Genomic DNA, 12,360 nt, shown 5'->3' on the forward strand with positions numbered 1-12,360 from the left:
AAAAGGCATGTGGGAGACTCGCAAAATGTATAGAGGAAGGTGCTCTCGTCTGATGAAACTAAAATTGAACTTTTTGGCCACCAAAGAAAACACTATGTCTGGCACAAACCCAACACATCACCCAAAGAACATCATCCCCACAATGAAACATGGTGGTGGCAGCATTATGCTGTGGGGATGTTTTTCAGCAGTTGGGACTGGGAAACTGGTCAGAGTTGAGGGAAAGATGGATGGTGCTAAATACAGGGATATTCTTGAGCAAAATCTGTACCGCTCTGTGTATGATTTGAGGCTAGGATGGAGGTTCACCTTCCAGCAGGACAATGACCCCAAACACACTGCTAAAGCAACACTTGAGTGGTTTAAGGGGAAACATGTAAATGTGTTGGAATGGCCTAGTCAAAGGCCAGACCTCAATCCAATAGAGAATCTGTGGTCAGACTTAAATATTGCTGTTCACAAGCGCAAACCATCCAACTTGAAGGAGCTGGAGCAGTTTTGCAAGGAGGAATAGGCAAAAATCCCAGTGGTAAGATGTGGCAAGCTCATAGAGACTTATCCAAAGCGACTTGGAGCTGTGATAGCCACAAAATGTGGCTCTACAAAGTATTGACTTTAGGGGGGTGAATAGTTATACACATTAACTTTTTCTGTTATTTTGTCCTATTTGTTGTTTGCTTCACAATAATAAAAAAAAAAAAAAAACATCAAAGTTGTGGGTATGTTCTGTAAATTAAATCAGCCCTCAAAAAATCCACTCGCCTGCTCGCATTTTGCGAGTGGATTTTGAGGGCTGGCGAGTGTGGGTTACCTGGGGGCGGGGGTGTGAGCACTGCCGGCAGCCTGGGTTTGTCAGAGCAATCGTAGGGGAAGGCACAGGAGAGCCACCGCCGCCTGGTTGATCAGAGCACGGGGAACATAACAGCTTTAATTTCAATAGCTGTGTGTTCCCCTCCGCGCACCGTCATATACAGCCCCTCCTCTTTGTCTGGGCACTTTGATAGACAGATCACCCATCCCAGGATTGGATGGGTGATCTGTCTATCAAAGTGCCCGGACAAGGGGGAGGGGCTGTATATGACGGCGCGTGGCGGGGAACACACAGATATTGAAATGAAAGCTGTTATGTTCCCCATGCTCTGATCAACCAGGCGGCGGCAGCTCTCCTCACCTCTCCCTTCCCCTTTACAGGTAGGCTGCATTGGGGACACATGGCTGCATTGGGGGCACAGAGCTGCATTGGGGACATAGGGCTGCATTGGGGACACAGGGCTTCATTGGGGACACAGGGCTTCATTGGGGACACAGAGCTGCATTGGGGACACAGAGCTGCATTAGGGACACAGAGCTGCATTAGGGACACAGAGCTGCAATGTGGACACAGAGCTGCAATGGGGACACATGGCTGCATTGGGGACACAGGCTGCATTGGGGACACATGGCTGCAATGGGGACACAGAGCTACATTGGGGACACAGGGTTGCATTGGGGACACAGGCTGCACTGGCAGACACAGGCTGCATTGGTGACACAGGCTGCACTGGGGGACACAGGCTGCAATGGCGGGCACAGGTTGCATTGGCGAGCACTTGCTGCACTGGCGGACACAGGCTGCACTGTGGACACATAACTGCATTGGGGACACATAGCTGCATTGGGGACACAGGCTGCAATGGGGACACATGGCTGCATTGGTGACACAGGCTGCATTGGGGACACAGGCTGCATTGGGGACACATGGCTGCATTGGGGACACATGGCTGCAATGGGGACACAGGGCTGCATTGGTGACACAGGATGCTCTGGCGGACACAGGCTGCACTGGTGGACACAGGCTGCACTGGCGGGCACAGGTTGCATTGGTGACACAGGCTGCACTGGCGGACACAGGCTGCACTGGCGGGCACAGGTTGCATTGCTGACACAGGCTTCACTGGCGGGCACAGGCTGCACTGGGGACACGTAGCTGCAACGGGGACACAGGCTGCAACGGGGACACAGGCTGCACTGGTGGGCACAGACTGCACTGGCAGACACAGGCTGCACTTGCGGGCACAGGTTGCATTGGTGACACAGGCTGCACTGGTGGACACAGGCTGCATTGGGGACACATAGCTGCAGTTTAAAGTTGTTAATATCTATTTTTATAATAAAAATATATTTGTAATTCTGCATAAAACGAATGTGAAAAATCAAAAGTGCTTATTTTAATGGTTAATATGCAAGTATGCCTGTAAAGTGGCGCCTTTTTTCCCGTGTTTAGAACAGTCCCTGCACAAAATGACATTTCTAAAGGAAAAAAAGTCATTTAAAACTACTCGTGGCTATAATGAATTGTCTATGGGAGAAATCAAAAGTGCTAATTTTAAAGGCTTATATGCATGGTATTGTCATAAAAAGTGTTTGGGGACCTGGGTCCTGCCCCAGGGACATGTATCAATGCAAAAAAAAGTTTTAAAAGCGGTCGTTTTTTTGGGAGCAGTGATTTTAATAATGCTTAAAGTGAAACAATAAAAGTGAAATATTCCTTTAAATGTCGTACCTGGGGGGTGTCTATAGTATGCCTGTAAAGTCGCGAATTTTTCCCGTGTTTAGAACAGTCCCCGCACAAAATGACATTTCTAAAGGAAAAAAAGTCATCTAAAAGTACTCAGCTATAATGAATTGTCAGGTCTCGGCAATACAGATAAAAGTCATTGAAAAAAACGGCATGGCCCTTTGGGTCTGGTATGAATATTAAGGGGAACCCCGAACCAAATTTTTTTTTTAAATTGCGTGGGGGTCCCCCCAAATTCCATACCAGGCCCTTCAGGTCTGGTATGGATATTAAGGGGAACCCTGCGCCAAATTTTTTTCAAAAAATGGAGTAGGGGTCTCCCTCAAAATCCATACCAGACTTGAAGTCTGGTATGGATTTTAAGGGGAACCCCGCGCCAAAATTAAAAAAAATGGCATGGGGGTCCCCCCAAAAATCCATACCAGACCCTTATCTGAGCATGCAACCTGGCAGGCCGCAGGAAAAGAGGGGGGATGAGAGAGCGCCCTCCCCCTCCTGAACCGTACCAGGCCACATGCCCTCAATATGGGGAGGGTGCTTTGGGGTAGCCCCCCAAAGCACCTTGTCCCCATGTTGATGGGGACAAGGACCTCATCCCCACAACCCTTGCCCGGTGGTTGTGGGGGTCTGCGGGCGGGGGGCTTATTGGAATCTGGAAGCTCCCTTTAACAAGGGGACCCCCAGATCCTGGCCCCCCTGTTTGAAATGGTAACGGGTACATTGTACCCCTACCATTTCACAAAAAAAGTGTCAAAATGTTAAAAAACCACAAGACACATCTTGGGACAAGTCCTTTATTAAAAAATAAAAAAAATAAAAATTTCCCACGAAGTCCATTCTTCTTCTTCTCTCGCTCCGCTGGACCAAAAAGAAAAAACCCCCGCACACCGCCACCGATCCGCCTCCATGGGAGGCACCCGCCATAATGACCGTCCTCTCAGGTGACAGTTCTTTTATAACTGAGGGCGGGGCCACACAGTGACGTACCCGAGTGACCCCGCCCCCCTCTGACGCATGGGGACTTCCCAATGGCTTCCTTGTGGCGTCAGAGTTGGGTGGGGCCACCCATTTACATAATTCAGGGATGGAGACATACGAATTCTGTAGCAGTCGATATATATATGAGCAGTCTCATATAAAGTCCCAACAATTTTATTCATGAACGTTTGAGGTAGAGGGGGTTGCTTTCCTGGGGTGGGGCTTACTGGGGGAAGAGGTTTTTTTTACTGGGGAACACTTTTGTTTTTAGGGATTCATTTGTTTTAGGCATTTTAGGGATGAAATTACCATTTCAATACCGGCACGTTCAACCCCTTCCTGCCCAAGCCAATTTTCAGCTTTCAGTGCTGGCACTTTTTCAATAACAATTGCGCAGTTATGCAACACTGTTCTCATATGACATTTTTATAATTTTTTTGAGATGGATAGAGCTTTCTTTTGGTGGTATTTAATCATCACTGGGGTTTTTATTTTATGCTAAACAAATTAAAAAAAAACGAAAATTTTGAAAAAAAAAATCTTTTTTTCTGTTATAAAAGTTTGCAAATAAGTAATTTTCCTTCATCATTGATGTGTGTTGAGGCAGCACTGATAGGCGGCACTGATGGACACTGTTGTCGCTGCAATGATAATCAGGACACTAATGATCAGTGCCCTGGTTATCAGTGTAAATGTCCCCTGTTACACTTTCTGGTTACCAGCTTGCCTCTGCTCATGCTGTGACAGCGCATGAGGAAAAGAATGCCGATAACCGTATAAGTTTGTATACACGTGATCAGCTGTGATTGGACTGAAGGATATAGCTATCACAGAGCATGCTAGATGCTCCGCAGGGGGCACGCGGGGGCGTGGTTCTGGGAGGATGTCTTTGGACGCCCTCCAAAGCAAAAATTCTAATGAATCCCATCTACCTAAAAGCCATCTCTGTCATCTGAAAAAACCCACCCCATGGGCAGCAATGGCTGCGCCAATGGGAAAAGAATATGTGGGAAAAATCACGAGGAGGAGACAAGACCAGCTGGGAAAAGGAAAAAGCGCAAGACCCTAAAAAAATCGTATTCGTTGAGGTTGGAAGAATAAGCGAGAGATAAACAAAGATAAACAGAGGATCAGCACATCCTCTGAGTTACCATAAACTGGGCGTTTGTCCTCAGCAGTATATTCACTAACCCTAAACGTGCCAAAGAATGCCCAAGAAAAGGCAACTCGAAACAAGAGAGCCCTAAATGCAAAAACAGACAGAGGGCAAAATGGAGAGGATGTCGGTTAAGTTGTGCACAGAAAACAGGTGCCGAGAATAAGGGAAGCAAGTCAGATGTTTCCAACCATTTTTCTTCAAAATCCTCACAGCTGAAAAGCCTGAACCAAACAATACAGCAGAGGGACCCACTGTCGAACCAGCCACAACTATATCCTGCAGGTAGAGAAGGTAGGAGAAAAGATCCAGGTGCCCGACCCCCAGGGGTTAAGGTAGATATCATCAACAGATGGAGGTACCCATTAGTCCGAAAGTTGCCGACAGGTTACCTGGAAGGTCTGGGAGGGGAGGCACGGAGGGGGAGCAACAGGAGTCAGAAACGGGACTACACAAAAAAAGGAAGGACAAGGAAGACCCACGGCAATTAGTTACATCTGAAAACACACAGTCAACTGAAGACATCCAAGCACCAGAAAAACACAACAGGGAGAACAAATGTGGAGTGCGTGCAGAGAGGCAGTTAACCACTTGACCATAATAGGTAAGGGCTCTAACAGCATAATGTTACACAGCAAATAGTTGGGCCAATAAGGCCGGCCAAGGTTCAGCAGACCAGTCATCCTGGAATAAAATGCTAAAGCTACAGGAGCTGAATGCAGACCTGTAAAAAACTCCAGCTGTGTGTTCGACAATTCCTCCATTCATCAAAGAAGGACCATTAGAGGAGTGCAAGAAGGACAACCGCTCTTCCAAGTCATCACACATAGGAGCTGATAATTGGTACGTAATGACGTGCATATCATAGGGGCCCACAGAAGGCACAGCCCATTGGAAGTATGTGGAATGTGAAAACAAGATGGCCCAAAAAGGTTGAAGCTGCTACAGCCATAGCTTCCTAGAGTCTGTTGCGAAGTTATAACCAAGGAAAGAAGTTAACCCCAGGAAGTCGGCAGACCATCCCCACAATGTCAATCTCAATGCCCAAAAGGACAGAAGATGGGCATGTTGTTGGGATGAAACAGATGCAGTGTACAGTAAGGAAGCGAAAGGCAGATTAAATGTCAGACTTCGCCAGAAGGGTAGAAGCACCAGAGAACTTAGCAAAGATAGTGCTGTATCAAAAGTGGAGTATTGGTCCCAGGAATTCTCCTGATCAATACCACCATTAACCGACAAGCCTGCAGGAAAGAAATTGTTGTATAAGTGTACACACACACACAAACATTTAAAAAAATTTTTTTTTTGGTTACCACACCAAGAGAAGAAACCCGAAGGAGCGTTAGGGGTGGATGAAAGGGATCCAAAACCCCTGATTAAATCCCAACTGTAAGATCCATGCCACCCTACTGAAAAGTTACAGGTCTAGCCAGTGCAACATGCTTGAGACTTTCACTGGCATCCTTCCTCTTAGGAGGGTTGAACTCGGTTTGGTAGGTGGTGTATTCCCCATTCAGAAAGTTGACTGCTGGGTGGGCACCACCGCCAAGGGAAAAGTCGTGCGCACACAGTGGCTCACATTAAACAGTCAGCCGTTGCCTATCTGTATACCACTGATGATCTGTGCAAGCGACTGAAAAGAAGTTGGCCTGTGCTGGCACATGAGTAATAACTATATGCAGAGTAAAAGTAAGCGCTAGAGTGAATAAAGTTGGCAGCTACCAACACAAGTCAATATACATATACCATAGACTAACATTTTGGCAGTAAAAACTTAGTTATTTCCAGGCAGCCATTTCTAGGCAAAACTGGGTATCAAAATTAAACAGCACAGCTCTCCATATATTTTGTAGACCTCCCAACTGAGATCCACAGAACTGAATAGGGAAGAAAGGACTAATTCTTTACATTTGTTTTTTTGTTTTTTTTTTAGAGCAATGCATAGACACAGAAACCCTGCAGCCAGTTCCCAACAATACAAGGAAGCTGCTTAGACTTTCACCCTTAGTATTAACATCAATATCATTCTATATGTCAACTGTCTGTGTATTAAAAAGCACCAGCGTCAGCACATCAGTGAACTCGCTGTGCCATCGTTAAAATGTATTTATTCAATCCCCTGTACTAAGTGCAAATAAACGGGGGGAAACCGATTATAGAGGGCCACTCAGGTGAAAACCAGACCCTAGGGATGGGGTGGGAGGCACAGCTGGTGTGACAGCCAATAAAGTAAACATAAGATTTGATTGGACTGCTGCACAAATGCATCAGTGGCCCTAAAACAGCTACACTTGGCTTATCTCAGACCACCCCATAATTATACTTACCCAAAGGAGGTAGAGTAGGAGGACTGATGATTGGTTGTAGAAAGAGCTGGAAGGAGAGTCTGGAGTCCAGGATTTGACCCTGTGTGTCAGAGGTTGTGCCGGGACATGAGGGGTTAATAAGAAGGAGTCTCTGGTCTCAAGTGACACAGAAGCCCTGTCAGGGAATCTGAGGCATGTCACTTGGGGAGGCTGTAATACTGAAATCACATTTCACTGAGGAGGAGAGCTGGCTGACATGTAGGCTAAGGCAGGGATGCAAAGAGTTAATAGGTGCCTCCTGCAGTATGAAACCGATCTCTCACACAGGGAATGAGAGGAGATGAGTTATATGATGGAGGGGATGAGAGCTGACAGGATACATCAGTTCCTGCTCTGTAGAGCACAGAGAACTCTCTGACAGAATCCAGAGAGTGAGGTGCAACCTGACCTGACTTTGTTTTTCTCTGGCACAAGGGCCCATATGGTCTTGCACACTGGCCCACTGCTTTCATAAAACACCCCTGTATCATGACCATAAGGACATGGGAGGCCTCTCAGTACCAACATTTTTCACAGTCTTTGTGGGTGACTCAGATTATGTATTGTATGTTGGTTCTGTTTAATCATTCTCCATTAAGCCACTATCACTGTTAGGTGCAACCTGACCGGACTTTGTTTTTCCAGGCACCAGGTCCCAAGGTATGGTCTTGCACACAGGCCCACTGCTTTCATAAAACGGCCCTCTATCAACACAGCCTCGGCTTATATGTTCATAAGGACATGGGAGGCCTCTCAGTACCACAATCTTTGTGGGTGACTGTACTGTATGTTGGTGACTGTCTCAGTCCCTCAGTTCAAAATACACCCACTATTCTGGCAGTGGCATCAAATTAATCATATGAAGGTCTTAAAAATCTAATATTTAGGTTTACTTGTCATAACTGCAGCATGAACCCACCTCTACACATAAATATAATAGTACTGGATAGAGACAAAATGATGTGCAAAGTTCTAAAGTACACATTTCATTTACTACCCCTTGCACACCAAAACTTAAAGTTATTTTGTAGGTGTAATATGGTGGGCCCAGAGGGGGATTAAAGTGAATGAACTCTGGTTAAAAAAGAAAAAAAAATCTATTCAAGTATGTATTCTTAAAGTACCAATTTGTCAGGGCTGGGTTCAGCCCTTCCTTCTCAGAGCTCTGTGCTCAGCTGTCCGTTAATTGCCAAAGACTCTTATTTCCACAGTGACTCACCTGGTCTTCATTTCCTGCTCGTCAGCTAGAGCTGCTGGTTATATAAACTCCTTGGATCAGATCTTCAGTGCCTTCATCTTGGTCAACATATCCAGACTCTCTCTGCTGTGGTTTCCTGTGAAAGACTTTTGGTTGGCTGACTTCCCTTCTGGTTCCTGTTCCTGTTTGCTGCACCTGACTTCGCTGATCTTTGGACTCCTGTTTCTCTGGCTTGTTCTGACTACCCGTCCTGGTTACCGAACTCTGGCTATGTTTTGACTACGTTTGCTCAGTTTATACCATTTTATTAAATAGTGTGATTTTTACTGCACTTCTGTCTGTCTGATTCATGGATCCTGACACTAGTGCTCTTAGCCTCCTCCAAATCTCTAAAATCTTTTTTTATCTTTGCTGCAGTGATCCGACTTCCTGTTAGGAAGAGAGTTTCCGGAGCTCATGGTGGACATTACAAGGAAGCAGAACACACAGTAAGAAATGATTTAATAAACAATAGAATATGGATTATTTTTTAAGAATAAGGCTATCGTTTAGTGTCACTTTAAGTACAGCATGTTCACCATTTATATGATCCAGCTATGTCTCCTTTGAATACTTAGAAAAACACCCCTGAGTTGAATAACTGTCATTTTTAAAGTCATCTCACCATTCAACACGCTGTTCAGGCTCAACTGGATTTGCAACCTTTAAATATATATATATGTATATATAGCACACTAAAGAGTTTAGCACACTAAAGTATAGCACACTAAAGAGCTTTAAATATATATATATATGTATATATAGCACACTAAAGAGTTATTCTCCTGCTCTGGGCATTCAACACGCTGTTCAGGCTCAACTGGATTTGCAACCTTTAAATATATATATATGTCTGTACTTGGGAGACAGGTGCAAGCATCGGTTACACCTTCTTTTTTTTTTTTTTATTGACTAGGAAAAATATAAAAAGTGACCATATATTTGCAGGAATAAAGGATATACATGACAACCAATATCACAAGCATTGTACATAAGGTAGATAATGAGATACAGACCGTCACATCATATACGTAGCAAATACAAAAAAAAATTCTGTAAAGAAATAAAAACATTAAAAAGGTAGAAAAAAAAAAACAGTTTATTGAGGGACAATTGCTCAGGACAGACTATATTGTCTACTCTCGGATATAAAATTTAGAAATTCCCAAACTCAGGCCTCAACCATTATCACTCTTTTTTTTTTTTTTCTCAAATAAAGTTTTTATTAGAACAAAACAAACAGAAAAAAAGAGAACCGTACAGTTTACACAGAAAGAATCCAGCAACAAACCTTACATTCAATACAAGAATACCTCACTAATCCACATGGAGTTCCAGCATGTATGGTATAACAGTACAATCTGTACACACCCACTCAATATTCATTGGGAATGGATAGAAGTTACCATTAGCCCCAAGCGTCTCTTTGCCTTTATCACCACCAATGAGTTCTGCCTCCCATATACGGAGTAGCTTAGCAGTCCTCCCAGTTCACACCACCATCTCCTAGTTACATTAATCAAATTATTTAAAAAGTCTGCCTAACACCAGATCGATAGGCGAAAAGCCAGGGGTATCTAACCAGGGCGACCATAGTTTGTCAAATTTATTTGGGCGTCCCCTGTGTTGGTATATGTATTTCTCGAGCCGGAGTGTGTCTCCCATCTGTGCCAGCCATTCCCTCAGCGCAGGAGGGTTAGCCGCCTTCCAGTGCCTAAGGATTATTTTGCGGGCCTGAAACAGTGCTCTTGCAATGGCCTGCTTCTGATTGTCCCCAGTGGGGATGTCATCCGCTATCCCTAGCAGACAGAGTTTTGGATCCAATGGTACTGTGACCTGAAAGGCATTATTAATTGTGGACACCACTCCTGTCCAGAACCGATGTAGCTTTGGACAGTGCCATAGCAGATGTATGAGGTCTCCGTGGTCCCTCACACATCTGGGACAGTGTGGGTCCATCCTCATCCCCATTTTAAACAATCTGGCCGGTGTATAGTGAACTCTAAGGACAATATACAGCTGGGACAGTCTCTGGGCCACATTAAGGGAGCACAGCTGCACCACCTGTAGTGCCTCCTCCCACTGGTCTTTCTCAAAGGTGCCCACATCCTTTTCCCACCTGCCCTCTGAGGGACCATTATAACTCTTAGTGGGTTCAAAATTGTAATAACCTATCCATCACTAGTTGTGGTGGGGCAAGACTTGGGTTGTCAAGCCAATTCTGACAAATGAGATTGAATTATTTTGCCGCTTTTCAATGACGATAAGCTAATTGATCTCAGGGGTAAAAGGAAGTTAACATAGGCGATCCACTGTGCTTTAGTAGGCACAGTGGTAGCTAACCAAATTCGGGCGATCAGCTTTCTAGCCAGGTACAATAACCTAGTCACCATAGTATAAATACCTTTGGGATACATTTCTGCATCAATTGCGAATAACAAGCACACCAAAGGATCAAGAGGTATAGGTGTTTGGGCTAGGTCAGAGATAACCTACGCAACCTCCGGCCAATAGCGGGTAACCTTCGGGCAGCGCCATATCATGTGTATGAAGTCCCCTCTGACCTCCGAGCATTTTGGACATAAAGGAGAGTCTCGCCAGCCCCAATCAAATAGTTCATCAGTACGATAAGCTCTGTGTAGGATGAATAATTGTGAGTGTTTATGTGCAGCTGACACAGACAAGGCATTGACCACCATATATAGCATCGATATCAGTGACCAAGCGAGCTCTTCTTTTTAATAATGTGTGATGTTCTTGAATAGAGGACAACAATATAGAGTAGGCCCGTGAGTGGTAGCCTGCAGGATCTCCTGCAGTAGAGAGGAACTAGATATAGCTAGGGGCAGGGCTTTTTTTCAGCTGGAACTTGGTGGAACTCAGTTCCGCCACCTCTGGCTCAGGCCCCCTGCTCCCCACTATCACTTGTAATCACAGAAATCCAGCTCAGAGCTGAAGAGGGGTGAAAGTGAAATGTGGATGGGGGGTGCAGAGGTAAGCAGCTGTGGAAGAAGGCTGAACTCTGCGCTCTGTGTGTCGTGCACCCCTAAACTCTGCAATCTGTGTGTAACACTTCCCCCATGAACTGTGCGATCTGTACATAATGCACCCCTGGTATTTAATGCCCCTTTAAGACCCTTCCACTGTTTGATGTAAAATGTGAGCACACCCACTATTTGATGCAGTTTGGAGAGTGTGTGTGTGTGTGTGTGGGGGGGGGGGGGGGGGGGAGGGGGGGGTCTCATAGTTGAGTTCCTGCACCTACTTTGTGTGGAGTGTTTGTGCCTGCCTCTGTATTGCATGCCAAAGTTAGAGATACTGATAAAATTGTTTAGGTGTTAATGAGAACTCGGCATAAAGTATCATTTACTCTTAAACAGAACAAACATTTATATCATTCTCCAACAACAGGTCCCTGCCCAGGGGCAGTGCCAGGTGAGTGCTTGGGTGTGCTCAAGCACCCTCAAACATTCTTTAAGCACCCTCATAGCATCCCCCAAAATTACACACCTGAATTACCAATATAATGTCACACAATTTTTTAAAGAATATTTTACCTGCATGCCCTGTGTGACAAAAAAGGTCTGGGAACTCTTTTATTTAGAGGAGGGATATCGCAGCTGGGCCGCATAAGCCGCTGATTTTCAGTGAGTCCCGGCAGGGGCTGGGTTAGTGCACTCATATCAGTGGCGGAGTGATCCCTTCCCAGACCCAGTGCTATGCAGAGGCGCTAGGTTTTAAAAGCACTGGGACATGTTGAGCCTCTGCACTTGCCGGCCGCACTATGGAGGATGGAGAAGCATGCAGCCCAGCCCAGCTCAGCCCGTGGAGGAATGAATTTGTCTCTCTCTGCATTAAAGCCACGCCCACCCCTCCTCCTTGTCACCACCAGGCAGACAGGAGCTGTGTGTGCTTTTATGGAGCTGCTGTGGGCTGAGCCAGGATTAGGACAAGAGGAGAGTTTCCTGTCCCAGCCCCAGAGGAGGAAGGATTACTTCTGAAAATGCAGGTAGGCTGCACCCACCCCCTCACCATTACGTGCCTGGCCCTGATTTTTATTATGGGGCTGCTGTCTGCTGAGGGGGGG

At 45.6% G+C, this 12,360-nt stretch overlaps 1 long non-coding RNA gene across 2 annotated transcripts in view; it reads left to right on the forward strand.

Moving 5' to 3' along the window:
* The window catches only part of LOC141132377 (uncharacterized), a 512,907-nt gene that overhangs the window by 128,984 nt on the left and 371,563 nt on the right, over window positions 1-12,360 (forward strand). For both annotated transcript variants that reach the window (XR_012242896.1, XR_012242897.1), the window contains exon 2: window positions 8,652-8,722. This is a non-coding gene — a long non-coding RNA (uncharacterized lncRNA). The remainder of the gene's footprint in view (window positions 1-8,651; window positions 8,723-12,360) is intronic.

This window comes from Aquarana catesbeiana, linkage group LG03 (genome assembly GCF_042186555.1).
Source record: "Aquarana catesbeiana isolate 2022-GZ linkage group LG03, ASM4218655v1, whole genome shotgun sequence".
Lineage (NCBI taxonomy): Eukaryota > Metazoa > Chordata > Amphibia > Anura > Ranidae > Aquarana > Aquarana catesbeiana.